General features: G+C 37.6%; 1 long non-coding RNA gene across 1 annotated transcript in view; it reads left to right on the plus strand.

Moving 5' to 3' along the window:
- LOC109266668 (uncharacterized) overlaps nt 1-26,839 on the plus strand; it is a 96,575-nt gene that overhangs the window by 29,076 nt on the left and 40,660 nt on the right. The window contains exons 2-3 of the long non-coding RNA XR_002079811.2: nt 8,382-8,464; nt 25,027-25,182. This is a non-coding gene — a long non-coding RNA (uncharacterized LOC109266668). The remainder of the gene's footprint in view (nt 1-8,381; nt 8,465-25,026; nt 25,183-26,839) is intronic.

Here is a 26,839-nt window from a genome sequence, read left to right on the forward strand (position 1 = left end):
AATTAGACAGTACTGGGTGTAGCTGACTATCTCTTTTTTGAGGATATATGTGTTGCATTTCCTTTGTACTAATAGAAGACATTTGCATGCCTTACGTTCTCTTAGCCATCTTTCATCATTCTTGAAATGCAGCTTGTGTTTTAAGTAACTGAGTATCAGATTTTTTCTTCTCCATTAACTCTTTTAGTGAATTACTGGGTGGCAAACTGATGGGATGTTTGGACACAATTGGCATATGGTAAGCAGCTATCATTCCCTATAAAATAGACAAAGGAACACTGTATTATAGTGTGTTGAATACTGTTTGACATATGTAGTTATGAAAGAACATTTACAAAGACACAAGAGGGTAGCAAAACTATTTTCTGATCCTTTGCATCCCTCTTGGAAATATACAAATTTGTATATTCCTTGTACTAGGGAATTTGTAAATAGTTCTTCCAAAATAACTCAAGATAAGTAAAAAGTAGATGTTCCAGTTTTTAGGCCTTTCTTTTTTTTTTTTTTAAGGCTTTTCTTTTTTTAAGTTTATTTGTTTATTTTGAGGGAGACAGAGACAGCACAAGTCTGTCTGGGGGAGGGACAGAGAGAGAGAGAGAGACAGACAGACAGAGAATCCCAAGCAGGCTGGGCACTGACAGAGCTCCAATCCATGTAGAGCTCCAATCCACAAAACCATGAGACCATGACCTGATCCCAAACCCAGAGTTGGACACTTAACTGAGCCACCCAAGTGCCCCTTCAGGCCTTTCTTACAGAAAGATGGAAAGAGAGCTGTTGACCAATAAGAGCACAAGTGGTTTCTTTCTTTTTTTTTTCCAATCATGAACCTACACTGTTTAAAAATACATTTATTATGAAAATTCAGAAGCCTTATCTGTGTGGTTTTAACTATTTATTACATAAAGTGAATTGTAGAGTTAGCGAATGTCTAGAAAATTTGGGCTTTGCAGACAAACAAAACCAGTGTTGGCCAAGATTAATAACAAAACCAAAAACATTCAGTCATTCACATAAGCCAAAAAGCACACACTTGGTTTAACTTTAATTAAAATTCTAGAGTTCTTTTATCTGATTGTCTTAGTTCTCTTTGCAGAATCAGAATAAGCCTTTTTCTATTTTCATTAAAGACTGTGCTTAAAGAAGATGACAAAAGTAAGATTTTAAGAAAAATATTTTGCATATCCAGAAAGGGAAGCTTAAAGACAAAATAAAAAACATTCTTGGTTCATAATAATTCCCTAAGAGGACCATGGGTATGTTTTCACTCAATCAATATGACCATCAAATAAGGCCGGATTTTAATGAGATAGGTATCTCAGAGATCAAATGATTGACAAAAACAGTCTCTTTTCCTCATGTGTCAGGCTTCAAAATCCAAATGGCTTCAACACTTCCCTGTGCTTTAAAAATATATGAACATTGCATGGAAAATCCTTCCACTGCTCATGGTATCATGCCATTACAGGTTATGGTATTATGTGTGCCATTTGCTGTACTGCCTAAAACATGTTTAGGATTTATAAAGAAAAGAAAAGGTAAAGTACTCTGAAGACAGTAGCTATCATAAGCATTAACAAAGATTGATAATGTATTGTTTCCTATTGGTATTATTTAACCTAATATCTCAGGAAACCAAGGGATAAGTGGCAGAGGAAAGAAGGAGTTCAGAGTAGATGAGATGTCATTGTGAGTGGACAATAACAAGATTTTAATAAAAGAAAGGCCTGGCCAACACTTAGGAGGGAGTGGAGCGATGCTATCATTACTCCAAAGTTAGTTATCATTCTGTGTCAAAAATATTTCTAAAAGGATTTTGGGGGCACTTGATTCTGGGTTTATGGAATTGGAACAAGAGAGATTTTAACGTTGGTTTAGATGCTCATTTTGAATATTTAAAGTATGAGTGCCATTGATCATTGCATTAAAAAAAATCATTTCAATGGCATTTGGAATGGCAGAGACAAAGGAAAAAGCAGAATTCACTTGTCTTTCTTCTCAGTCTGGGCTCCATGATGGGTTCTATAACCATCCATTCTCCTTTCCCCTTGACTTCTTGTTATTTCACTCCTTGTTTTGGTTATGTTCATAGACTATCAGTGTTCCTAGATAAAGTCCCAGTATCCCTCTCCCTCTTTGCTTTAACATTAGCTGGACCTCATTGCTGCTTTTGCCAGCAGTTCCTGTCAGATTCCTGTCAGATTGACTCCCTGCTGCATTTCCCACACCTTCTAAAAATCTTCTGTGCTGTTCTCAAGTTCCTTTACTCCACTCTTATTTTGTTTCATCCCCTTCATCTTCATCTCCAACTTTGTGACTAGATTTGTGATTATTATATGATAAGAATTTGAGCTTTGCTATTCTCCACCTTAATATTTCTTTCACTTTTCTGTTTTTCTCTGCTTCACTGGCATGCCTTCTTCCTCTTGCCCCCCCCCCCCAAATGGTGGTGTTTCCCAAGGTTGTGTCTTCTATCATTGTCTCTTAATATTTTCTTTTGCTGTCTTGTGCTTTCCATGACTTAAGCTATCATTTCTGTAGTATTTTCAAATTTACATCTAGCTCTGACCTCTCAAATCAGTTCCATCCTTTTGTTTAAAATTGCTATTTGGAAATCTCCACTTCACTGTCTTTTACTCACTTCAAAGTCAGCATGTCATTATCCTGATCTTAAATCATCTTTTCCTCACTTCCTTGTTTCTGATAATAAGTGGGTGTTCTTAAATGGTTGCAAGTCTCGTCTCCTGGAGCATAGTTCTGTTCGTGTCATTTCCATTGCTGATTCTGTGTTTAACCTCCTAAGCCTCAGTTTCTCCACCCTACTGTGTTGTATTTGGATTGTGGAGACTAAAGTATAAATTCATATGTAATAGGCCAGACTTGGTGCCTGGTACACGGTAGGCATTCACTGTTGGACTTCCTCTTATTTAAATGCCTGTGCTGTCTCAACAATAGCCAAATTATGGAAAGAGCCTAAATGTCCATCAACTGATGAATGGATAAAGAAATTGTGGTTTATATACACAATGGAATACTACGTGGCAATGATAAAAAATGAAATATGGCCCTTTGTGGCAACGTGGTTGGAACTGGAGAGTGTGATGCTAAGTGAAATAAGCCATACAGAGAAAGACAGATACCATATGGTTTCACTCTTATGTGGATCCTGAGAAACTTAAGAGAAACCCATGGGGGAGGGGAAGGAAAAAAAAAAAAAGAGGTTAGAGTGGGAGAGAGCCAAAGCATAGGAGACTGTTAAAAACTGAGAACAAACTGAGGGTTGATGGGGAGTGGGAGGGAGGGGAGGGTGGGTGATGGGTATTGAGGAGGGCACCTTTTGGGATGAGCACTGGGTGTTGTATGGAAACCAATTTGACAATAAATTTCATATATTGAAAAAAAAATAAATGCCTGTGCTGGCTCTCTGTTGTTTACAAAATAGATCCAGTGCTTCTCAGCCTGATATGCAAACTCTCATCAAATTGTCCCCTGAAATGGCTTCACTTTTTCTTATTTTTGTTCATCCCACCCACCCGCCCCTTAATCTGAAAGTCAGCCCTTTTTCATCTATACCAGTTGCAATCCTAACCAGCTTTCAAGGCCCAGTTTAAGTACTTTCTCTTCTATGAAGGGAAATGTTCACAATTGGATGTAAATTCCCCCTTCCCTTTGTCAATCCTTTCTCCACAATTTACAAATCCTGCCTTTGAATTATAGGTATAAGTAAGGATGACATCTCTCTGTTAGAGTTTTATATTCATTTTGTGGACTAGTCTTATTCTTAACTATTTTTATAATGTTCACAGTTCTAGTGGAAGGCCGTCTCCAAAACAGATTCTCAAAAACATTTATTGAATAACTTTTAATAGACAATCAGTCTGTTTTGTTTATACTTTCAGATTCCCAAATGCTTCAGTGGGAAAAACTGATTGTGAAATATGATAAAGTTATGGGTCATGACATTGCACAAATATGCTAAAACTACATTTGATTAGATCACGTAATAGTCTGCTAGAGAATGCATATATTGGTTGCTCACTGTATGTACTATTAGGAGAATGGAACCAGCCTAGACTAAACATTTTCATAATCTTTCATTGACCTTCCTGGAGATAGACTTCTCAGTCTTTGCCATCTCTAATTATTGTAATTTTGTACTTAGAACACATGTGTTATATGGAAATCTCCCTTGCTTGCACTACTTCCCCATGTCCTGCTGGCAAGCACTGTAGGTACTTGTTGAGGTTCCATTTTGCAAAGGCTACAGTTAAACTCAAAGTCATTTTGAAGAGAATTCATGCGTCTACCCGGTCTAAGTGAAGAGGGGAATTAAAGCAATTAAAATATTTTATTCATGAAAACAGACTTTGAAAACCAATAAGGGGCGTCTGGGTGGCTCAGTCAGTTAAGGGTCCGACTTTCGATTTTGGCTCAGGTCATGATCTGGTGGTCATGAGATTGAGCCCCGCATCCGACTTCACGCTGGCTGTGGAGCCTGCTTGGATCCTTTCTCTCTCTCTCTCTCTCTCACTTTCTTTCCCCCACACACCCTCTCTCCTTGAACCTCCCACCTTGGTCTCTCTCTCAAAATAAGTAACCTTAAAAAAAACAATAAAATCCTTTATATAGCACAATCATTATTGAAGACAATTAGAGGAAGGTGTGGGGGTTGGGATGTGAAACATGAAGAGATGAAGAACTCTACCCTGTTTATAATTTCTGAACTCTTAATTTGCCTTCCCTGTGCAATATGGCCTTATGATGACTAGAGACTTTTATACAAAATAGGAGTGGTCTTGGTTAGGAAACAACTTTGGTATAATGAAAAGAACATTGGTTTTGACATCAGAAGAACTAGGTGCAAGTTCTAGTCACTTGGCATCTCTGGTACCTTAGTTTCCATATGTAAAATTAATCTATTAATATCTGCCTCCTGTGACTATTATGATGATTAATTGAGAACAATGTTGTAAAACACTTCCCCAATTATGAAGTGTTTTGTGAGTAATCACTCAATGAAGTGGCTATGATGACTTCTGAGATTAGTAGAATATTTTAAGTGTTTAATTCTTCCTTCAAGGTCTCTCTCTGCTCTTTTTGCCTCTGTCTGGGACTTCCTTCTACTCTTTTCATTCTGTGAGTCTTAATCAGTTCAGAGAGAGACCTTCTTTGATTACTATATTAGTTCTCTAGGGCTGCTATAGCAAAGTACCCCAGACTGGATGACTTAAACAGAAATTTATTTTCCACAGTTCTGGAGGCTGGAAGTCTGAAATCACAGTGTCCACAAGGTTGGATTCTTTTAAGTCTTCTCTCCTTGGCTTGTAGATGGCTGTCTTCTTCAGATGTCCTCACATACTCTTTTCTCTGTGTCTGATTGTGTCCTAACCTCTCTTGTCAAAATGACACCAGTCATGTTGGATTAGGACCCCACTGATATAACTTCATTTAGCCTTAGAGACCTCTTTAAAGGCCCCATCTCCAAATGCAGTCACATTTGGAAGTACTGGGGAATTCCAACATAGGAGTTTTGGAGAGACACAATTTAGTTTATAACAGCATAATCCCATTTTCTACCCCTTTATAGTGCTTATTTGAAATTATTTTGTTTACTCTTTTTGTCTGACTTTTTCACTTGAACTTAAACATCATGAAAGCAGAGACCAGATATTATTCCTTTTGTATGCTCTACCTCTGGCAAAGTGCCTCGCATATGGTAAGTACCTGGTTTCATCACTTTGTATCCATTGTAACTTTGAGCAAATTATTTTACCCCTTTGTGCCTCAGTTTACTTAGTAAGGTGGAGCTCTTATGATTATTAACTTCCTATTATGATTGTCATTTTTCAGTGCTTAGAACAGTATCTGACACAGAAAATGCTCCATAAATGTTAGCCATTGTTCTTACTTTTCCACATATTTGTTGAAGAAGTGAATTGATGAATCAAATGTCTTTTGAAAAAATATTTAGAACTTAAATATTCCTGAATTGATTTTCATGTGGTGATCTATTCAGAAAGTGTATTCACACACACATGCACGTGTGCACGTGCGCGCGCGCGCGCACACACACACACACACACACACACACACACACCCATTTCAGAATGTCACATCCTTCACCGAACACAGGAACAACCATAAAATCTCTTTGGTGCTGAAATGTTTGTGATTCCAACTGCATTTTCAGTGACTTCCTTCCCATTGTTTTGACTGCATGCATTGGATTACTTTGGTGGGAGTCTCTTTGTGTACTTGTATTGAATGATGGATAGTTTTTGTGGGTCTGTAATCATTTATTCAGAATTAACTAGAAATAGGAAAACAAGCATGTATACGAGATAAAATGAGTCCAGATTCCAGAAGAACTAGAGATAAAAGCCTAACTCCAGCAGAAGAAGATGTGAGTTCATGAAATTTGGGATCCAGAGAGCTGTTGAGCAAGTAGCCAAAAGAACTGGTTTAGGAGATAAGTCTAGCTGGGGCCAAGATCCCAAAAGGTAAGATAAGACCTATTTCTCCTTTAGATATCTACCCTGTTCCAGGGGAAGACACAGTTGGAAGCTCAAAGAGCTTCTCAATAAGACGTGGACCAGGAATGTATGTATAACTCTATGCCAGGATGGATATTTCCAGATTGAGAGATTTTAAGATGATCTAATCAATTTAATAATACTTTTTCATTTACTGTTTTTAGGACTGTATAATTCTCTACTTATATAGAGGCTTCTCTGTCAGAGGGTTCATTCTTAGAGGAAAATAAATGAACTTATTTGGCAGGGATTTTCCTGCACGTATGCTAAAATATGTTATTTTTACAAGCATTCAAGAAGTAATGAATTAATAATAATGGCTAATGTAGAGTATTTAGAATGTGTCAGGCACTGTGGTGAGCACTTTAGATGTATTATCACACTTCATTATCCCACATTTATGAAATAGGTAATATATCATTCTGATTCATTCTGAGAAATTGAGGTTCAGGAAAATTAAGTTGGCCATTTTAAAGTTAAGGTTACACAGTTTATAAGTAGTAGAGCAGGATCAAAATTAGGTGCATTTGTTGACAAACCTCCGCACTCTAATTCCCTTCCAATAGCATTTATTGTTTATGTCTCCTGTGCTGTATGTGCTAAATGGTATGTGAAGGCTATAATTTTAAACCTTGGCAACTTTGTGTGTGTGTGTGTGTGTGTGTGTGTGTGTGTGTGTGGTAGGTATTATAATTCCTAATTTTCTAGTGTGGATGCTGAGGCTTAGAGAGGTTTACTTAGGGGTTTTACTTTGGGAGACAGAATCATAAGCAAGAGTTTCAGGGCTTTGAGTGAAAGCAGTAATGGCAAGAATTTTGTCTTATTGTCACAACTCTACTTACAGCTGATGCATTTTTTATATTTGCAGTCCAGATGTAGTTAAAAAAAAACAACCACACAGTGCTGTTACTATAAGGGGAAGGGAGAAGGGGTCTCTGGATTAAATGGTAGTAAATATCATACAGTTTTATTCAGTGTGAAGCAGAGAAGCTTCCACACAGGAATAGTTCCAACACTAATATAGCATCTGTGCCCCTAAAGTCAGTTCTTTCTCACATTGCTTCTTATTTGGACAGTGCTGGCACTAAACACCTTGACAGGAATGATTCTTGGCAACACCTTTTGACAAGAATAAGGTGGCGAAAAAAAAAGTGCGTATGTAAAACAGAGATTTGGCAGATGGACTATCCAATTTTTGACATCCCTGCAAGTTCACCCTCATTAAAAATAAGAGTTGAGACATATAGCTTTCTCCTTCATTTCTCCTAGGATAATCTTTAAATTCCCATGTTGAATAGAAAATGCTAAAATATCAACATCCTTATGAATCACTCCCTTACCCCAATAAACCCTGAAATTCAACCTCAGAATTCTGTAGTTACAGGCCCACTGCTAGTGTGTTTCTTTTAACACATGACAGTATCCATGCACACTAATGCTTCATGTTCGTTCTCTCCAGAGGTTGTAAATAATCCTACACAATATATGTGCTTTAAAAAATATATAACTGCAGAAGTAGACAAAAGTTTTGGGAAAAACAAGTATCTGCTCCACACTCCCTTCCCTGGAAGGAACTCTTTATCTTGAGTCTAATTAGTGGATCCAAGGTAAGTAAAACCCAAGTTTGTTTGCTCTCAATTAAAGCTCTTTTAATGGTATACCCAGAGGCACCACTTAGGTGTGCAAACCAAATGAGATGAATAAAAAGTACTCTGATTAACTCCTTCAAAGATTGTCTATGCATTTTTGTTTTGAGAAATTGATGTTAGGAAGTTAAACAGGAATCCTTAACACTTAGGAGAAAAGTATGTATGCATGTCAATCATTCTTATATATTTGTTTCCATAGCAAGGAGTTTACAAAGAAACTGCCCTATGGATTGGGAGTGAGGAAAGGAATAGGAGAGTGTTTTCACCTACGAAGAAATAAAGGTATGCTTCTCACCTCTGAATTTCCTTAGCACTTTTTCAGTTCTCCTAACTTCCTTGTTATCAAAACATGTGGCTTATGTTCCCAAGTAGATTATAAATTCCTATTCATGTTTGTTGTGTGAGTAAACAATAGAAAAGTGATAGTACTTATTACAGAAAACAGGACACATCAACAGGATCTCCTAAAACTTGAAAACAAAGGCTTCACTCTGCTCTTTAGAGTTAGCACCAAATGGAGGAGAAAAAGCTGCTCGTCTAGATTTAGTTTCAAGAATATTAAGACAAACACAAATAAGCCAATTTTCCAGCATTACAGCTCTGGATTCCTTATCCAGCCCTCTCCTATTTTTATAGCCTAGCTGTTTGCCTTTGGATTTTAAACTTTCTGATTCTTACTTTTCTTATTTATATTAATGTTAGATAACTTTTAGGCATTGTACAAAGCTCTTCACATGTTATTCCTTTAAATCTTAACAATGTACCTTGAAATAGATATTATTTCCTATTATACACATGAGGAAACAGGTGTAAGGAAGCAAAGTAACTTGTCCAACTTGTTGGGATGAGCACTGGGTGTTGTATGGAAACCAATTTGACAATAAATTTCATATTAAAAAAAAAAAAAGTTTTTGACCTGATCAACTGAAAAGCAAAACAAAACAAAACGGAGTTGCCATTTATACAGTTAAGGAAGGGTCAAAGTGGAGGGTAAAATAGGAAAATAGGAATTCAGATTGAGAAATGTTATATATGAGATACTTACTAGGCATCCAAATGGAAATGTCCAGTGGGCAATTGAATATGCAAATCTGGAATTCAAAGGAAAGGCTGCAGTTAGAGATATACATTTAAGAGCTGTTGGTCTATATATGGTATTTAAAGCATAGAACAGGATAAGATTACTAGAGAGTGTTAGGTAATGCACAGAGAAATCTGAGGCCAAGGGCATTCTAGTAAAAGAATTGTGAAAGATAGGTAGGAACCAGTAGAAAATACTGGAAAGAAGAAATGAGAAGATAGAAGGAACACAGTGCTGGTATGTTGCCAAGTGAGGAAAATGATTCAAAAAGGAAAAAGGGGTCATCTGTGTCAAATGCTGCTTAAAGGACAAAATGAGATTGAATTTGGCAATGAGGAGGTCATTGGTGATCTTGACAAAAGTGGTTTTCAAAGAGGTGTTTCAAAGAGGTTTCAAAAAGGTGTTCAAAACCTTGTTAGTGTCATTTCAAAGGAGAACAGAAGGAAAGGAAGTACAGACAGTTGAGTGTCAACGTGATTTTGAAGACTTTTATTGTAATGGGTGCATAAAAATTGGATGATAGCTAGAGGGAAATGTGGTACACAGGAGAGTTGTTTTTTCAACGTTTTTTTTTTTGTTGTTTTGTTTTTTATTTTTTGGGACAGAGAGAGACAGAGCATGAACGGGGGAGGGGCAGAGAGAGAGGGAGACACAGAATCGGAAACAGGCTCCAGGCTCTGAGCCATCAGCCCAGAGCCTGACGCGGGGCTCGAACTCACGGACCGCGAGATCGTGACCTGGCTGAAGTCGGACGCTTAACCGACTGCGCCACCCAGGCGTCCCAAGGAGAGTTGTTTTTAAGATGATATATGTTATAACAGATTTGATGTTGATGGGATCATTCCTGTAGATGGAAAATATCAACCATCAGGGAAGGGAAGGAACAGTTATTATTGTTATTTTACTGATTCATTATCCTTGCTGCTAATTATTACTGTTATATGAGAACTGACATCTAAAATTCACATGTAAAAGCTTTATAAATCCTACAGTTATACCAATAGCCAATATTTACTGTTTACTGTATGACTGGGACTATTTCAAACACTTCCAGTTGTCATTATCTTGCTTAATCCTCTCCATGCCTTTATTGTCACCCCCTTTTAGTGTATGAGAATGCATAAGCTTAGAAGAGTTAAAAATTGTCCACAGTCTCACAGTCAGTTGAAGCCAGGGTTCAAACCCAAACCCAAGTTTGGCTGCCTTCAGAGTAGGCGGTAACTAAACTGCCTCTAGTCAGCTGCTTACTGTGCTTCACTCAGGAAGCATATTAGACTTGTGGAGATTTCAACAAATAACTTCCTAGTTATTCCTAAGTCAACTAGAAATTTTATATCTTAGTGAAGATGTGGAATTTACCCAGATTTCCCACTGCTTATAGCTTACTTTTCACTTAAACATGATTGAATCTCTGAATTCCATGGACATTATGTAGATGAAAGGGCCATCTTAGGACAGCAAGGAAAAAGGTCACCTATTCTTATGGGTGTCTTTGAGAATAGCATGTGGGGGAAATATTAAAAGATCTCCTGCCAAGTTTTGTGGCATTAGGTAGATTAATATTTATTTGTCCCAGTTTTCTTATCAGTAAAATGGAGATACGGTATACTTTGCAGGATTATGGCAAAGAGTACATACACATGAGGAATAATGTGTGTAAATTGTTCAACACAGTGCTTGGCACAGAGTAAGCACTTAATAATGCTCACAATTGCTTTTCTTCTCTGAGTAGTTTGGAAAAGGCAGTTCTTCGTTACCAACTGAACTCCAAGGAGCTTTCTGAAATTACAGGGCCAAGGGAATTGCTTAATTGGAAGGAAATATTTGGGGGATTGAACAGGAAACTACATTTAGAATGCTGAGTTGTAAAGAGACTATCTCATGCTCTAGTTCTATTCAACCCAATTTCAGCTGGGCACCACGTGAAGCACGTCCTTCTTGCTACAGGGGTTACTCACCTAGAGAGCTGGTTCAGTTTATCTTATAAAATCAACATCCTCATGAAGCAAACATTTTGGAGTTGTGCTATATTGTCAATGAGCTAATCCCAGTTTTTTCTTTTTTTAACTTCCTATATCAGTAGACTTCTTATAATTTTACATAGAATCTCAAAAAATGAAATAGATAAAGGCAAACTGCTTGGATTGAAGAAAGGCTCAGCTTCTTCCTCGGCAGTTTTTACTTCTTACCTCAAGTGGTTCCCAAGGCACAGGAATGAAACTTTAGAATTCTATGGGACTTAGTTTGAAAATCATTGACAAAGACTATCTGGGCACTGGGGTGCCTGGGTGGCTCAGTCCATTGAGCATCCAACTTTGGCTCAGGTCATGATCTCGCAGTTCTTGAGTTCAAGCCCCGTGTCAGGCTCTGTGCTGACAGCTCAGAGCCTGGAGCCTGCTACAGATTCTGTGTCCCCCTCTTTCTCCGCCCCACCCCTGCTTGTGCTCTGTCTCTCTCTGTTTTTCAAAAATGAATAAACATAAAAAAATTAGAAAAAAAAAACTATCTGGGCACTAGGAGCATCAGTAAATACATTTCTCAATAGTATTTTTCAGTCATATACTATATTCCAGGCACTGTGCTGAGTGGTGATAGGGAGACTGGTGAATAAATCAGGCCCAGCCTCAAATTATATAGGCTTTAACTATAGGAAACTTTCTTGTATCAAATGACTACAAGTCCAGACCCAGAACGGCTATGAAAGGCAGTACAATAGTTCCGCAAAGGTGTCCATGTCCTAATTCCCAAAACCAGTGAATATATTATATGACATGGTAAAGGGACATTGAAATTGCTAACCAGATGAATTTACAATAGAGAGATTATCATGACTTATTGGGTGGGTCCGATATAATCACAGAGTAGAAGAGGGAGGCAAAAGAAGGGTGAGAGTCAGAGACAGAAACATGATGATAAAGCAAAAGTCAGAGCAATTCAGTGTAAGAAGGACTTGACTTATCATTGCTGGCTTTGAAGATGGAAGAAGGCCATGAGCTAAGGAGCGTGGGTGGCTTCTAGAATCTGGAAAAGATAAGGAAATGGATTCTTTCCTACAGTTGTCAGAAAGAAATGAAGCCCTGCTGACATGTTGGTTTTATGTCAGTGAAACCCATTTTGGAACCCTGTCCTCTAGAACTATAAGATAATAAATTTGTTTTTGTTTAAGACAAATTTAGAAATTTGTTATAGCAGCAATATACAATGAATATAGTAACCTTCAGTGTTTGTTAACTCAGCAACTCAAAAAATCATGAAAGGCATAAAGATAGACCTATAGACAAATAGAATGGAACTGGGATTACAGAAGTAAATCCATATATTTATGGCCAATTGATTTTTGACATGAGTACCAAGTCCATTCAATGGGGAAGGAATTTTCTATTTAACAGATGTGCTGGAACAACTGGATTTCCCCATGCAAAGGAAAGAGTTGGATCTCTACCTCACATCATATATAAAAATTAACTTCAAGTGGGTCAACAACCCAAATATAAGAGCTAAAGCCATAAAATTTTTAGAAGAAAACATAGGGGCACTTTTCATTACCTTAGATTTGGCAATAGATTTTTAGATATGACACCAAAAACAAGAATAACTGAAGGAAAAAATAGATAAATTGGACACCAAAATTAAAAACTTTTGTGCATCAAAGAACATTGTCAAGAAAGTGAAAAGAAATCTAAAAAATATTTGTAAATCTTTTTTATCACAGATAAAAGTTTATATCTAGAATATATAAAGAGCTACCATAACTCAACAACACAAAGACAAATAACCTAATTAAAATAGGAGCAAGGATTTGAATGGACATTCCTCCAAAGAAGAGATACAAGTGACCAATAAGTGTATGAAAAAGTGCTCAACATCATTGGGAATTAGGGAAATGCACACCAAAAATACAATAAAATACCACTTCACACCTACTGGGAGGGCTATAATAATATATTTTTTAAAGAAAATAGCTAATATTGGCAAGGATATGGAGAAATTGGAATCTTCTTATGTTGTTGGTGGGAATGTAAAATGTAACCCCTATGGAGAACAGTTTGGCAGTTCTTCCAAGAGCTTGACATAGAATGACCTTAAGCTAGCAATTCCACTTCTAAATATATAACCAGAAGAATAAAAAGCAGGACTCAGATACTTGTATGTCAGTGTTCACTGCAACATTATTCATAATAGCCAAAAGGTGCAAATAACCCAAGTGTTCATCAACAGATGAATGGATAAACAAATGTATATATGTACCATGGAATACTATTTAGCAGTAAAAAAAGAATGAAATTCTGAAGTTTTTATATAAATATTTATTAAGCTGAAATTTTCACAATATTTTAATTGTTTTCTGAAATTGTTCTACAAATAGCTCTATACAACACTGAAACTAGTGATTTAATAAATAAGAATGTATGTATCACTTTGCAAAAAAAAAAACTATACATTTATGTCTATATATGATATTTGTAGAATCATTTTCCCAAGGTTCATGGAACTAAAGTGTGCACAAATCACATACACATACTACATACATTACAGATGTACCTTGGAGATAATGCAGGTTCAGTTCTAGACAACCACAATAAAGCAAGTATTGCAATAGAGTGAGTCAAATTATTTTTTTTGGTTTCCAAGTGCATATAAAAATTATGTTTTTACCATATTATAATTCATTAAGTGTGCAATAGAATTATGTCTGAAAAAAAACTATGTATGTACCTGAAATAGAAAATAATTTATTGCTAACAAATGCTAACTACCATCTAAGCTTTCAGTGGGTCATAATCTTTTTGCTGGTGGAGGGTCTTGCCTCAATGTTGACAGCTGCAGACTGACCAGGGTGTGGTTGCTGAAGGTTGGGGTGGCTACAGCAATGTTTTAATATAAGACCACAATGAAATTTACCACATTGATTGACTCTCTCTTTCATAAAGGCTCTTTGGCATAAGATGTTGTCTGACAGCATTTTACTCACAGTAGAACTTCTTTTAAAACTGGAGTCAGTCTTCCCAAACCTTGCTGCTATTTTATCAACTAAGTTTATGTAATATTCTAAATCTTTTGTTGTCATTTCAACAATCTTCACAGCATCTTCACCAAGAGTCAATTCCATCTCAAGAAACCACTTTATTTGTTCATCCATAAAAAGCAACTCCTCATTCATTAAAGTTTTATCACAAGATTGCAGCAATTCAAATATAATAATGAAAAATTTTGAAGTGTTGTGAGAATTATCAAAATGAAATGCAGAGATACAAAGTGAGAAAATGCTATTAGAAAAATAGTGCCAATCAACTTGCTTGACACAGGTTTGCCACCAACTTTCAATTTGTAAAAAACACAGGATCTGTGAAGTGCAATAAAGACAAGTGCAATAAAATGAGTTATGCCTGTATATTCAAATCAAATGGGTTTATATTAAGTGTCAAGTTAAAAGCTATATAAGATTTATAACCATATACAAAATATGAATTGAATCAGAAATACACTGTTGATAATGGGTACCATACTTCACAAACCTTCAACCTTGAAAACTTTATGCCAAGTGAAATAATCCAGAACCAAAAGGACAAATATTGTGTGATTCCACTTACTCGAAATATCTGGAATAGGCAAATTTATGGAGACAGAAAGTGGATTAGAGGTCACCAGGGGCATGGGAGACTGGGGAATGGGAGCTGTTGCTGAATGGCCAGTTGCAAAGTCTCTGGGGTGATGAAAAAGTTTTGGAAATAGCGGTGATGGTGGCACAACATTGTGAATATAATGCCGGTGAATTGTATACTTAAAAATGGTTAAAATGGCCAATTTTGTGTTATATGTACTTTACCACAATTTTAAAAAGTCATCAGAGACCCAGGTTTTTTCCTTCTTTTCTCTTTGCTGTCCACAGCATCTGCTTTATCCTAAAGCTACGTCTACCTCCATCATCCTCCTCCCTCAGACAACAAAAACTGTAACTGAGTTATGAGACCAATAAAACCATAGTAGGGCAAGATGAATGATAGTAACATGCAGGTCACAGGAATGATGCAGCCAAAAATAGTGATGTCAAGAAAATTAAGTGATGTCAGCGTGGATTTTTATTTCCAGAGACAGAGTTTAAAGGCAGGAATGGAAATCAAATGTGTGATTTAGAGGAGAATAGGCAGAGATGTGGGTGAGGAAAGACTGCAGACAGTAAGGAGGAGATCAGGTTGATTTTCGATGGGATCTACTAAGGGAGGAAGAGGGCTCAGCAGTAGAGCCAGCCTTCAGAAACACTAGGGGTTAAAGATTTAGTCTGCTAGCCTGGAAGGAAGCTTCTGCCAGGAAGCCTACACCTGCTTTCTTGCTGCCCTTCTGCAGTTCCTCTGGCATCCTGGTTATGGCCAGAACTTTGCACCAATGAGAGCTGTTCTGAGACACAATACAGAACTGATGGGCAACATTCAAGAATATGATCTGGGTTTCATAAATCTTTGTTCTCTATAACTTAGCTCTGTGGTCTTCACCAGAGTGGATATTTGTTATTGTTTTTATTATTGTTGATAAAGATAAGAATATGATGAGCCCTTTTGGTCTTACTGGATGAGATTTTTATGATGAGTAGTGAGGGAAGATAATGAAATAATATGTAGAAAACCCCCACTTTTGTGAAGTTTGGTATTTTGGAGCCCATGGAATATACCATATTGTTAGCATCATCACTTGGGCCATATCATTATCTATATTGGGCTGAATGCTGGGCCTGGGATCACATTCATCACTAGTGGAAAGGGTGGTCAGCCTCAGGGGAGAGTAGCATTAGAAAGGCTGAGTCAGAAGCCCAAAATCATATCCAGGAAGTTAGTCAGCAGGCTGATATCTAGGAGGCTAAGTCCCAACAAAGATGGTGTTCCCAGAAAGTTGAGATATTGCACTACCAGCCAAAGATGCAAGTGTGCTCAAAGCACTTGGAATCAAGCAGGTCTGAAATATAAACAGAAAACTAGATTTTGCTTACTTCCTAGCCTCAAGCTGACTTTTATAGCCTTTGTTGTTTGTTCTGCATGGTTTAAAGGTCTGGCAGTTTCCACTATAAGCCAAGGTCTTGATGGGCAGAGGTTGAGTGGATTCATTTGATGGTTCAGGCTCAAAGTCATGATGATTAGAGGGCAGAATGGTATATCCTGAGACTGATGAATGCCGTTGGGATCTCTGGAACATATAATTCAGAATTTTGGTCTTCTAGGGTTACTTGAGAGCTGTGACAGTGCTGAATCTTAACGCTTTCAAGCAGGATCACTACCACCCACAAAGTACTTTTGCATGGATTAGAAAAAGGTATCGTGTCCCCTGGGTGATGCAAGCCCCAGAGCCAGGACACAAAGCTTGATGAGCAGAGTTTAGGCTTGATTTCAGACCCTAGTCATTGTTTTAGGTGGGTATTTTTATCTGGTAGGCAACCTTCACATTCATACAGGATCCAGCTTCCCAGTCTTTACAGAAAGTACATGAAGGATAGGATTAGCAGATTCTGGCAAGTCTCAATGTGTGAGAGTATCAAGTACATCAACAGAAGGTGTTTTGACTAGCTAATTAATGAAAACAGAGTTAGGAAGCCTTACTTTCTGACCAACCTTAGATGCAACATTACTGTGCCCTGAAGATCCTTGCTTTTTATTATGTAAAACTGTTTTATTTCAATTGATCAGCTTTCTATATAAAAAAGATCAGCTTTCTATATGTGCAAGAAAGGTTTGATTTCATTTCAGCAAACTAACATCTTAATTCTTGTTATCAAGGTTGGGTCCTGTTTTTCTTGTACCTGGGATAACCTCAATTTGGATAGGTGGGATTTATACATGGGGGTGGAAAGGCAAAGAGAATTTATGATCAGCTTGGAGCAAATATTGGTCTAAACTCAGTGTTAGAATGACTAACAGGAGGAGTATGGCTTTTTAAAATTTCATATGTAAGTAATATCATGAAGTATTTATCTTTTTCTATCTGATTTACTTAGCATAATGACTTCAAAGGCCATCACGTTGTTGCAAATGGAAGGATTCCTTTTTTTATGAATGAATAATATTCCATTGTATATACACCAAATTCTTCTTATCTATTAATATGTCAATGGATACAGGTTGTTTTCATGTCTTAGCTATGGTAAATAATGCTACAATGAGCAGGGGAGTGCAGATATATCCAAGATAATGATTAATTTCCTATATATAGAGTTGCTGGACCATATGGTAGTTCTATTTTTAACTTTTTGTCTAATTTGTTTTTGTAATATCTTTTTATATATATTTTTTATAATATCATTTAGATTCACAATCAGATAGGTCAGGAGTATAGCCACCAGTCACAGAATCCAGTCTACTAATTAAATATTCACTGATTGCATATTGTGTTTTAGGCAATGCACTAATAGCTGGCAGTAGAGTTGATCAAAAAGACAAAAGCAAGAAAAGAGACACTGCAGTATGGTATTAATAGCCCTTATTACAGGGTTCTGTGGTATCATGGGGGTGGAGCACTGAGGCCATTCCTGAGGAATTGGGAACCCTCTTTGAGAAAGTAAAAGTGTAAGAATTAACCAAATGAAGATGTGCAAACCCAAGAAATAAGAAGGAACGTGGCATATGCAAGGAGCTACAAGTAACTAGGGAGGGCTAGAGCATGACTGTAAGGGAGGTAGTGGTAGGAAATGGGGGTTGGTGGGAAGGCAAGACGAATAGTTAGGAGACTACTCTAGTAATCTAGGTCGAAAATGATCATGTCCTGAACTAAGGTAATGACAGTAGAGATGGAAAGAAGTGACAATTAAAAGACATTAAGGATTTGGAACAAAGGATTGTTATTTGGTTTGGATATGAAGGAGTGGGAGAAGGAAGTATCATGTATGGTGCCTAGGTTTCTGATTGGGCATTTGAAATATTAAGGCAAGTAACAAGACGGGGAGATATGGGAAAGAGAAGAGTCTGAGGGTTACCCTTCTTAGTATTCTAGTCAAGTTTCCTAGAGATCTAGCTTCCCCTCACCTCCTGAACTCAGACTGTTGCAGGGACCTGACAATCTCATTTGCCTCCTTGAGGGCTACAACTGTACCCCTAGACACAAGCCCACAGTCACCACCTCCATGGCCTGGAGATCTCTCTGATATGGACAGAATTCCTTGAACCACAGTTACAATACACCAGGACATCAGTGTAAATTCCTGCTGAGATCCCTCTCTACCATGCTAAGCCTGACAAATGTACTCTTGGTACTGAGAGCCTTGTGCCTGATGGTGCATGACATTGACCTATGTCTTCACTTCACTTCACTTCACTTCACTTCACTTCGCTTCGCTTCACTTCACTCACTTTCCATTACCAGGCCAGCAGCTCCAATAATGAATTTTCTCCTTCCTTGGTAACCCGATACTGCTGACAACCCTATAGCCCTGTCCCAAACTGGCCTGAGTGATGACACTATGGATAAAAGGGGCCTGGAAGCTTAAGTAGCACACAGAATTCTACTTTGCCACCTCTAACCCTGTCTTTGACAGATGAACTACTATTTAATATCACTGAAGCTGCAGGAAGGAAGGGTACACAGTAGACCCCCTTATCTCCAAGGGATACATTCCAAGACCCCCAGTGGGTGCTGAAACCATGGATAGTACTATACCCTATATATACTACGTTTTTTCTTATGTATACATGACTAAGATAAAGTTTACTTAGGAATTAGGCACATTAAAAGATTAATGATAATTTATAATAAAATGGATCAATAATAATATATTATAATAAAAGTTATGTGAATGTGATCTCTCTCAAAATGTCTCATTGTATGGTACTCACCCTTATGATGATGATGATGATGATGATGATGATGATATAAAGTGATAACATGCCTATGTGATGAGATGAAATAAGGTGAATGACATAGGCATTGTGATGTAGCTTTAGGCTACTATTAACCTTCTGATGATATATCAGAAGGAGAGTCATCTGCTTCTGGACTGTAGTTGACTGTGAGTAACTGAAACCAGGGAAAGCAAAACCACGGATAAGGGAGGACTACTATACTTTCCCATTATTTCCCTTTCTCCCTCTCCCAGAGAGCACATAGCTGAAGGGTGGGCCCTCTATTAAGTGCCAGTCACTTTCATCTTCTCAGGTATGATCTGAAACTAGTTTTTGGTCTTGTTAACCTAAAACAAAGAGCAACCCAACCAAAGAGAGACCTAATAAAAATTAGAAGGCTCTTAAGCCATTAGGTTTGCTCTTAAAATTATTACCTGTGGTGAGTACACAATATTCAACACCTTTGCTCCATGTGCAACCTCTCACTAGGCATTTAAAACCAATTACCTTATGTACAGATTTGTCAGAGTGCTTGACTTAATGCAGCTCATTAAACCTCATGGAGATAAGTGACTCAAAGATCCCTGCTGGCAAGAACACCTCTTCTGGTAAGGTTTTCATTGCTGACAGGCAATGGAACGTTGACTAACCAGCAAATGTGACAAGGTTTAATATAACTCAGAAGTTTAAAACCTGCACAGGGACTTTTGGAAACCTCATAGGCTGCCATGCTACGGAATCCAGTCTTTTTCCAAGGAAAAAAAAAAGGCATGCAAGCTGGTGTTAAAGGTGGGGGAGTAGTCAATGAAAACTGTCTGATGGTCATTTTTCTGTGTGGAATTGTGATATGGTTCTGGAAACTCTTCCTAGCCACCCCATTTCTGTTTCTCTGAGCAAAAGTCATATAAGGGGGCAGAGGCATGACCCTCAGATAAGACAGCATGAGTGGTATGTAGGGAGAGGGCTGTCAGTATATCTTCTCTTTCTCAAAGATAGTGTATTTGAGCATTGGGGCTACACTGAATATGCCTGCACATTGGGTTGTGCCAGTTACTCCAGTGGTGGCAGAGTGGATGAGCAGAGTGCTGGAGCTGAAGTATACCAAAGAAAGAGCTATGACTTCTTGGACCCCAAGTAAACTCCTTGAACTGGTGGTAGAGGAGTCAGCTGGATTTTGATGGGGAAAGGAAGACTCGTGTAAAAGTAGTGCTATACCTCAGTTAGCAGGAGCTGGGTCACGGCAGGCCCTGCTGTTTGACACAGGTTACTTCTTTTTTTTTTATTTTTTATTTTTTTTAAATTTTTTTTTTCAACGTTTTTTATTTATTTTTGGGACAGAGAGAGACAGAGCATGAATGGGGGAGGGGTAGAGAGAGAGGGAGACACAGAATCGGAAACAGCCTCCAGGCTCTGAGCCATCAGCCCAGAGCCCGACGCGGGGCTCGAACTCACGGACCGCAAGATCATGACCTGGCTGAAGTCGGACGCTTAACCGACTGCGCCACCCAGGCGCCCCGACACAGGTTACTTCTGATAGGTGTGGGGATAGCCTCCATCTTCAAGATACCAGCATGGCATTTTACAGGGCATCATGGGGTGGAAAGCTGTAACTTTTTTCTTTTAATTTTTACTTTTTATTGAAGTACAGTTTGCATATAACATATTTATTTCAGGTGTAAAACAGTGATTCAACAATTATGTACATTATAAAATGCTCACCATGGTAAGTTTAGTTCTGTCACTGTACAGAGTTATTACAGTATTATGGACTATATTCCCTATACTGTACTTTTCACCCCCATGACTTATTTATTTTATAACTGGAAGTTAATACCTGTTTCTCCTCCTATTTCATCCATCCTTCCAACTCCCTCCTTTCTGGCAACCACCAGTTTGTTCTCTGTATTTGTGAGTCTACTTCTGTTTGCTTGTTTATTCATTTGTTTTGTTTTTTAGACTCCACATATAAGTAAAATCATATGGTATTTATATTTTTCTGTCTGACTCATTTCACTTAGCACAGTATCCTCTAGGTCCACACATGTTGTGGAGAGTTGTAACTTGTGATGGAGGTGGTTTCAAGCAACCTCTTCAAGATATGTGGGGACCATTCATAATCTACTTGAGTGAATGGTGAATTGTTTATCACAGAGAGTCTGGAGAGAGATCAGAGGGATTCATTTTGATAAGGGTTATAGGCAGTTACACAGTCTGGATCTGACTGGTTGTTGGAGAAAAGAAGTTTTGAGCACACACATCAATATACACATATTTCTTATGTAATAGTTATCACTTATTGAACACATTACTCTCAAGCATATTACATACAACTCCCCAGTCTATACTCATAATGATCCTATAAGGTAGGTATTATTTTCCCAGTTATACAAAGAAGGTACAAAAATATACAGTAATTTTTTATCCCAAAACATGTGCTCTGATTCAGTTTTATGTAGTTCAACTGGTAGCTAAGGACTTTAATTCTTAATATTATCAGTTTAATTTGATGAGGAAATATAATGTTTTTCAGCTGGCTTATTAGACTCTGGCTGTTTATTGTAAACAGACTGCTTGCTCAAGGTGAAGAGAAAAATAATCGAGTGAAATACAAATGCCTTATCTCTGTGCATAGGCACATGAAACTGGTTTGTGGGATTGGATGAAGAAATAATGTGTGTAAAAATATCAAGCACAGTGTCTGGAACATAGTGGAAGCTAAAAAAAATTTAGTTTATTTTATTCTCCATCTTAGAGTTATATAAATTGTCTTTAACTAGGAAAAGACTCAAAATAAAATTGTATGAAGAGTCTAAAGGCTATTTTAGATTTTGTTTAAAACTGGAAGACTTTCTTTTAACACACAGGTTTTTAAAATACGTTTTAAAAAGTTCTTCTCTCTCTCTCTGTTTTTAAATCACATCTATATTTAGATCTACACGTTTTACCTGTAAGCTACTTGTGTACTTAACACCCTTCCTTATATTAAGACCAGAAGCATAGGATAGGAATGAATTAGGGATGGGTGAATCCAGCTGTACTCTTGAGTTCACTGAACATCTCATATGATTTTTCAAATGTTTTGGGCTCACTGAAATCCAAAACAGGTTTCACCCATTGCTTATACTTTTCAGTTTGGAGCATGTGCAATTTAAGGGAAATTTAATCCATATGTTTCTGATTCGTTTACACTTAAATAGTCAAAATATTGTTTTTAATAGTTATTTGATGCCTAAGTAGCCTTTTGAACCTTTTAAATAAGCTTTTAGAGGCTTGCATTTCTCCTGAAAACAGGAAATCATGTCTTTCCAAGGAGGTAAACTAATTCATACATCTGAAAACTCAGGTTCAGTTGAAAACACCCCAAAACCACAGGTTTTTAATGGCCTGTCTGCCTGGCAAATGAACACTCAGCTTTAGACTAAATGCTATTTGAATACATCTACTTCTTGCTGTATATTTGGACTGGACATCCATTTCAGTTGGTGTTGGGCTATTTTGAATAGTGGATTTAGGGTTCTGAAGCTTCAAATGTACCTGGGTTTTTTTTTTGGTACAATTATTTTCAGTTTTGATGTATTCTAGCTCTCCTGGTTAGTAAACTAACATGGCTACTTATTTTCCCCAAATATTTCATGTGTGATGAATTCTTTTTGTGTTTTTCTCTTTTTCTTCCTTTTACTTCACTAAGTATCTTATATTTTTTTTTAAATATGAAAGTATCTGATTTCCAACAAAACTATGCAGAATTTCAATTGAGATATGTGCATTAGCTTTCACATGTATGCCCAAAGACTGAGTAAAATCATGGTAGTCCAAAGGAAATTAGGCAACAGAACCTGCAAAGAAGAGAGGAAGGAAGGAGAGAAAGAAAGAAGAGAAAGAAGAGAAGGAAAGAGAAAGAAAGAAAGAAAGAAAAGAAAGATGGAAAAGAAAGGAGAAAAGGAAGGAAGAGAAAGAAAGGAAGAGAGAAAGAAAGAAAGAAAAAGAAAGTTAATTAGTTAATGATGGCAAAAACAACAGCAAAACAAGACACCACATTAAACAAAAAAAAATTTTTTTGGTTGCATTCCTAGCTCTTGTAAATTTTCATTTTTATTCCCACCTTCACAGAAAAATAGTATCTAAACCATATTTCAGTTTGGTTCAAAAGGTCTGTTTGGCTCTTTATTGAGGATCATAACAGTTGTTAGAAAGTTAATCTCTAAAATGGATTACATTGCCCTAAATTAACACACTTTACTTAAATTTCAGTAGTGCAGGTTCTAAACATAAGAGAGTAAGTATTAAGTGAACTTATGGTGCTATCTTCTAGTGGACATGGTAAAGACACTGTTTCTAAATTATTTTCACATGATTCAGTTTGCTGCCTTGCTGTTGGTCATAATTCAGGAAGAATGCAAGAAAATATTTCATTAAATAAGTGATAGTATTTGTAAAGACCAATACTTTTTTTTTTAATTTTTTAATGTTTATTTTTGAGACAGGGAGAGACAGCATGAACGGGGGAGGGTCAGAGAGAGAGGGAGACACAGAATCTGAAACAGGCTCCAGGCTCTGAGCTGTCAGCACAGAGCCTGACGCGGGGCTCGAACTCACGGACCATGAGATCATGACCTGAGCCAAAGTCGGATGCCTAACCGACTGAGCCACCCAGGCACCCCAAGACCAATACTTTTGAAATTAGGAAATTCCATTCTCTGACCTGTGAGGGAAATGAACTTAGGAAAACTGGTGGAAAGCGTTTAGAGGGAAGAGACCTACATGTTAATGGTTGATGAGAGTAGTAGCTGCTATATAATTTTGTGTGCTTATATGAGTGCTTGTGGGTTTTGTATTTACTGATCTTTCAAGAGACACAGTTGTGATGTAGAAGAAGAAACATGAAATTTAGTCAGAAGACCTGTTGTGTTCCCAGCTATGTGCCCATGAGAAGATTACATACTTCTCTGAAATATCACATTAAACAAATTTTGGGGAGGAAGAACTTACTATGTATGAGGGACAGATTCATTCTTGAGTTACAACATTGTAGTCTCTTCCCCTAAGGAGTTCATTGCTAACTATTACTACATAGTTTTAGAAATGCTTCAACAGGGGCGCCTGGGTGGCTCAGTCAGTTAAGCCTCTGACTTCAGCTCAGGTCATGATCTTGCAGTTTGTGAGTTCAAACCCTGCGTAGGGCTCTGTGTTAATTGCTCAGAGCCTGGAGCCTGCTTCGGATCCTGGGTCTCCCTCTCTCTGTCTTCCCCTCCCCCACTTGCACTCTGTCTCTGTCTCTCAAAAATAAATAAATGTTTAAAAAAAAGAAAGAAAAAAAGAAATGCTTCAACAGTTCACCTAGAGTGGTAGTGAAGTCCAGTATCTGCAGGGTATTTAGACTTAGTAGGTTATGAAAGGTTTGAACTGCATCATGTAGGATAAATAGAACTTATTAATTAAGAGCAAAGGGTAGAATAAAATGGTGTGACATGTAGGGGGAACAGGATGCAAAAAAGCATGGAAGCATGAAATAGTGTTACTTGGTTAGTTTGGTATAGTAAACTTTGGGTAGTTTACTATAGCCAGATCATAGAGTTTGACTTAGATGTTCACTTTTTTTTTTTTTCTGAAGAATATCGTTAAAAAATTCTAAGAGGAATGATAGCAGATTTGGGCAGTAACTCAGCAGTCAGCAAAGTATAAGGACATTTGGTAGTAAGATGAAGTTTGCTTGAAGTTTGAACCACACGTGTTCCTCCCAATCTCTACAGATTTGGTTGAAGAACAGGGAAGAGAAGGGGGTTGTTAGATTTCATAGACCCTTCTGGTTCAAAGCATCTGCATCTGCTGAATTAGTTTATTGTATGGATTCTCTCCTTATCCTGCACATTTTCTTAATCTTTATTGTGTAAAAACAGATGTAGAACTTAGTTCCTTTTTTCCTTTTTGTTTCTGTTCTCTTTCAGGAAACAACCACTTCAAATTCATCCTATTCTACCATGAAGACTACTTGTGGGAAGAGAGGAAAATACTTTTTGCCTCCTGCAAAATAAAGTTGATCTGATGGAAGTGTGGGTAAGTAATAAATTGAAGAACATCAAGATAAGAGGCAAGTACACCAGGTATGAAGCTATTATCAAAGAGCAAAATGCTGAAGACCTGAAGTAAGGCAGTGGCATTAGCAGTAGAAATGGTGAGGGAAGAATATATTTGAGATATATTTCAAAGAGGGAATCCTCAGGAGTGGACTCAGTGACTAAATCAATCTGGGCCAGTGGTATAGGGGAACATGATAGAGCAGAGGTGTGAAAAGATTGGTAGGGGATGAAGGGCTCTGTTTGTCATTTAGAATTTTGTTTGGGATAGTGAACAGTTAGAGGTGACATCCACTGTTTGAGATACAGAAAGAAATGCCTATTTTGGGAGAAATTTAGAAGTCCAGTTTTTGGCAAATTGGGATTGAGGTACTAAATGAAGGTGTTAGGAAAGTACTTAGATGCGGGTGTCTGGAATTTCTTCTAAGAGTGGTCTGAACTGGAGAAGTGAGGTTTAGGAGTGGATTATTTAGGGACTATGCTCAAGTGCAAGTCTAACAAACTCAGCTACAGGAGCTTAACCAAATTGTTATTTTTCTTAAGTAAAAAGGCCCCAGAGTTAAGTAGTCCAGAATTAATGTGGTAGTTCTATGATTTCACCAGTGTTTCGGGCTCTTTTTATCTTTCTGTTCTATCATCCTTAGTGTCTTTGGTTAGGTTTCCAAGAAGCTGTGTCTTATATGAAGATTCAGGTCATGAGATTCATTAAGGGAATGCTCTTCTTGAGGATAAAACCTATAAGGGAAAGTGTAAGGCAGGATGGAGAAGGGGAGAGAGCAAGTAGTTTTACCAACTTAATTATTAAAAGTGGACCATGCATGAACCAGTGACGAGTGTGTCATGAACCAAGGGTTATGACTAATCCCATTCTATGAACATGTGGTCCAAGGAAAAATCAAAAGAATGGATGAAGAGAGGAAGGAATTCAAGGAATATAAAGTTCTTCTTTCAAGTAGTCTGACTTTGAATGGAAAAAGAGTAGGTAGGGGGTTGGGGGAGGGGAGAATATGGGTTAAAAGAGAATTTTAAATAATAGAGCTGCCTACAGGAATGTGATAAAGGGAAAAGGCAGTAGAAAAGGAAGAACCAGAAGAGAAGGAAGACTGAAACTTTAGAAATGAGAGAAATTGGTTGGTGGAGTGATATCATAGAGTTGGCAGGGAGTCTAGAGTACAGATGAAATGATTAGCTCTAGATGCAGGGAAGGACACCTTTTTACTGATAGAGGAGGTAAAGACATAGAAATAAGTGGGTTTACAAACAAATATCCTGGTGGTGGCAAGTGAGGAGCTGAGGAATTCTTACATTATTGCACTTAAATTTATTTCCTCGGCAAAATACAGAAAAAATCATCTGTTGAGCATGTGTGTGTGGAATAGGAGGCGTCAGTGATGGTAGGATGGGGGGAGAGGTGTAAAATGCTTAAAAGTGGTGAAAGTTTGAAGCAGCCACTGAAGGGAATAGGAGAAATGTCTGATTAGAGCTGCCTGGCAGCATTTCAGGCCCAGCTGAGGTTGAAGATCATGAATTTGTAGTAGCAGCAACCCTGGCTGTGTGATTTTCTCCAGCAATGCTTTATAGTTGGGGATAGCATCTGGGGAGATGAGTTGGGCTATTAAATCAAGAGGCATTACACATGTGATTCATTTTCTAGTTGTTAAATACCTTTCAGTTGTAGATTACA

This window comes from Panthera pardus, unplaced genomic scaffold (genome assembly GCF_024362965.1).
Source record: "Panthera pardus isolate Hobbes unplaced genomic scaffold, ASM2436296v1 HiC_scaffold_11, whole genome shotgun sequence".
NCBI classification, from domain to species: domain Eukaryota; kingdom Metazoa; phylum Chordata; class Mammalia; order Carnivora; family Felidae; genus Panthera; species Panthera pardus.